Raw genomic sequence first — 4,381 nt, 5'->3', positions numbered from 1 at the left:
TTTGACATTCCATTAATCTTTTTTCCTCTCATGTTTCCTTGAGATAGTTATTCTAAAAACATTTTTTATGACTTAATGACAACTTCCCATTCGTTGAAAGATTGATCCTTTCAATTTCCAGTGCTGGTGAGGGTACATTAAGTTTAAAAATAGAACTAAAGCACTCACTTCTTTTTATAGATAATTAATTCACTCCTACAAAATAGGATTTGTGTAAAGTGAGGAATTTAATTCTGGGTGTAGAATAATTTTCTTCAATGGACCAAGATCAAATTTTTTCTCTTTCCACTTATGGTTTTGAAAATAATTCAACAAAGAATTAAGCTCTAGTGTGTGATGACAAAGAATAACCAGTAAATTTAGTGACATACAAGTTTCTGTGATATTTATTTTGCTTCTGAGGATATTTCATTGAAACATTATCAATTGTCTTATTAAGGGCTAAGGAAATGTCCATGCCTAGATTTTTTTAGGCCCATAGAGAATGGTCAAGATTATTAAACTTATTCATCACAAAAGACATGTTAGGACCTTCAAATGATGGAATGCCAAATTTAGAAAGGACTTCATATTCCTGCACTGTATGCTTTTTATAAGTATCACCCCTAATGTGGGGGCCATATTTATCAACCATTCAGGATAGGTCTGATGTTGGACTAAGTGAGCTAATTATGTACAATTCAGTTTACAGAGGTCATCTAATTTAGATTAGGTTTGGTATTGCAGGATCTAGAGTCAGGAAATTTGTGTTTGACTATCAATTCAGCCACATGTAATATTTGTGACTTGGGCTAGTTGTTCAACCTCCAGTATTTTCATCTTTAAAATAGGCTAATGATGACATTTAAAATTATATAATTTTCACAAAATATATGTACATAGAATTCTAAAAAATTAAAAGTTATATTCTCACATTTTTCAGTGTTGAAATAATTGTTTAGCTTATCTTTCAAATTTTAGTGAACTTCATTATAAGCATAGTTGTTTATCCTACAGATATATGCTGGACTATATCACATTTTTTGGCATAAGCCTCCCAAACATCCTCAATGATTTCAGTCTATGTGCAGGTAACCTCATTTCCATCTTCTCATCTCCAATGAGCTAATTTTGCTCTACTTTGGATATTCACTCTGTCAACTTAAATTACAGAGGGAGAGATTTTCCAAAGATATTAAGTTTATTCAGGGGTGAGCATTGCAATGTGGAATATAGTGCAACAGTAAACTATGTTTGTGTTCAGGGAAATAAATAAAGACAAGTATTTATAAAGGAAAAAGAGAATTACATAAACTGGTTTGAAACAATTATCCTTGGCTACAAGGATCAATAACAAGGGTTGCTAGGCAGATTCGTTGCAGAAGCACATTTTTGTGTAAGGTTGTGGTGGTCTTTGTACAAGATTGTGTTTTTTTGCAGTTTTTTTGGTGATGGTTCTTGTTGTCAGTCATATATATATATATATATGTATGTATACATACATGTATATATATGAAACCTCCCTTAGTGATCTTCCCTTGTCTATTTTGTCAGGGTTTGACACAAGTGACTCCATTTTGATACTGACAACTTTCACAACTTCCATGGTGGCAAGGTGATAATTTGAGCTTTTCTAACATTTGTAGTCGCTTGCTTAAATCAGTCATTAATTCAAATTTCTCACTTTTCATCACAGAGTTATCTTCTCCTGATTTCAGCTACTTCTTATCCTATGATCATTCTTCAACTTAAGAAAGACCTCCCTGCATTTATTGACTCCTCTGCCTTCACTCAACCATGAAACATTTCCTTTGTTCATTTCCCTCATTAATTCTCAATTCCATGATGTCATTATTTCAATAACACTTTTGATAATGACCTACATTTCCTTGATCCTTGTATTTTATCACAACTCTCTGGCAGAACATCAACCCTGTGTTCAACCCAGTATACTCAATCATTTGTTTTCTCCATCACTATATCTGAGCAGCTAATGCTCCTAGAGAAATTTTCACTAGAGGTATATTTATTTCTTTATAAATTTAGGTTTACCAATCTCATCAAATGAGCCCTGGTATCCCAGGGTAATAATATTATATATTTTTGGTTAACTCACTTTTTTACTCTCCATAACAACTGTTTTAAACACTTCTCTCATGCTTTGATTATCTCAGTATATTTCTTTTCTCTCCACACTTTCAGCAGATGACCTTATCTCTCATTTATAACAGAAAAAATTCAAGTTACCAGAGTGGAGCTGTCTTACTTGCTAACACCAAGTACAGATCTTTGTATATCTGCAAGTACCCTATCCCTTTTTGTTCTTTTACAATGGAGAAACTAGCAGTACTCCTAGTTTAAACTAATCATTCCATCTCTGCTTTGTGTTCTGCCCATTTTTTCTCTCAAAAAACTTTTAAGTTATTTTTTATTTCCCTTAAATTCGACCTTATCCTATGAACTTGTTCTTTCCCATTAGAAATAACAATAACCAACACTCACATGGCTTTTATTGTGGACTAGGCACTGACTTAGATTATTTACATCCAATTGGAACAAGACGACATCGCTGAAGATCCTCAGTGGTGCGGGTCTGGAGTGCAGCTCCAACCGTGCCATGGATGCTAGTGCACTCCTTCTTTAGTAAACGTCCCTTCCTGGGCCGGGCTGGTGCTCTTACCTTCCTTGACCCTCATGGCGCTGCTCCAACGCCCGACGGTGTCTGGTGATTTGGAGAATATTGACACGAGTTAATTCTGAAGCTGAGTCATGTGACTTTTAGGCAGTTGTTTTAGAGGAAATTGGACATGGACTTACAACCCGAGCAGCACACATGCCTAAGAAAGCTCAAACACCAAAGCACCAGTTGAACCCACCAAAAGAGCATATGTCAATAAACAACTGCGGCCTACTGCTTCTATGAAAGCAGTGCTGCTGGGAATGTTGGCTTCAAAGGCCCCTCTCCCACACCTAAGAATGTCTCCATGGAGGGTGAGAACCTCTGCCAAGCTTTCTCTGATGCCTTGCTCTGCGAGATCAAGGATGTTGATAACGAAGAGTTGGAGAACCCTCAAATCTACAGTGACTAGAAGGCTATCTACTGGTACCTCAGGCAGCTGGAAGTTTTGCAACTCATTAACCCATGTTTCTTAGATGGAAGAGATATAGATGGATGTATTCATGCCATTCTGGTGGATTGGCTGGTGCAAATTCACTGCAAGTTCAGGCTTCTGCTAGAGACTCTGTATATGTGCGTTGCCATGCTGGATCAGTTTTTACAGGCTCAGCCATTTTCCCATAAGAATCTTCAACTGGTGATTACTGCTCTGCTCTTGACTTCCAAGTAGGAAGAGATGTTTTCTCCAAATATTGGAGACTTCGTTGACATCACAGAGAATGCTTATACCAGTTCCCAAACTTAAGAAATGGAAATTTCAATTTTGAAAGAACTGAAATTTGAGTTGGATCAACTCTTGCAACTGTATTTCCTAAAGTAGACATCAAAAGCCAGGGAGGTTGATGTTGAAAAGCACACTGTGGCCAAATATTTGATGGAGCTGATCCTCATTGACTATGACATGGTCATTTTATCACCCTTCTAAGGTAGCTGCAGCTGCTTCCTGCTTGTCTCAGACGGTTTTAGGCCAAGGAAAATGGAACTTAAAGCAGCAGTATTACACAGGATACACAAAGGATGAAGTATTGGATGTGATGCAGCACATGGCCAAAAGCGTGGCGAAAGTCAAGAAAAGGTAACCAAGTTGATTGCCCTCAAAAATAAGTATGCAAACAGCAAACTCCTGAAGATCAGCACTATCCTCCAGCTGAATTCCAAAGCCATCAAAGACTTGGCCTCCCCTCTCATGGGAAGATCTTAGGCTGCTGGGGTTTTGGGATGAGTGCTTCCTTTGTGGACTTTTTCTTCTGGTTTGGAACTCTCGATTTTGTGTATAGTCCTCTGGTCTATTTACAATACCTCTTCTCAGATCAATTTTTTAAAATTGTATATTCAGGAAAAATAAAGCTATTGATTTTTTTTAAGGTAAAAAAAAAAAAAAGAAACAATAACCAACACTTAAATGGTTTTTATTGTGTGCTAAGTGCTGACTTAGATAATTTGTAAGTATCAACTCATCACATAGTCACAATACTCTTTGAAGTAAGTATTGTCATTCTCATTCTACAGATAAAGAAAGTGGGTGCACAAATATAAACTGTTTTGTGTAAGGTCACACAGCGGGTAAATGGTGGACCAAGGATTTGATACCTGACATTTTGGTTCCTAATCATTATGTTATGTTTCATTTTAATTATTCACAAATAACTTTTAAAAATTTATCATTGATCTCTTAGTTTCCTTCAGCTTTGTCTTATCTCTCTCCTCCATTTCACTAGGAAACTA

The 4,381-nt window shown here is 36.4% G+C and overlaps 1 pseudogene; it reads left to right on the top strand.

The window, feature by feature from the left end:
* Positions 1-2,673: 2,673 nt before the first annotated feature.
* LOC103276987 lies at positions 2,674-3,857 on the top strand (annotated as a pseudogene).
* Positions 3,858-4,381: the final 524 nt, after the last annotated feature.

Source organism: Carlito syrichta, unplaced genomic scaffold (genome assembly GCF_000164805.1).
Source record: "Carlito syrichta isolate Samal-C Ts95f unplaced genomic scaffold, Tarsius_syrichta-2.0.1 Scaffold316438, whole genome shotgun sequence".
Classification (NCBI taxonomy): Eukaryota; Metazoa; Chordata; class Mammalia; order Primates; family Tarsiidae; genus Carlito; species Carlito syrichta.
The sequence above is the reverse complement of the archived record's forward strand: the minus strand, read 5'-3'. Positions and strand labels throughout refer to the sequence as shown.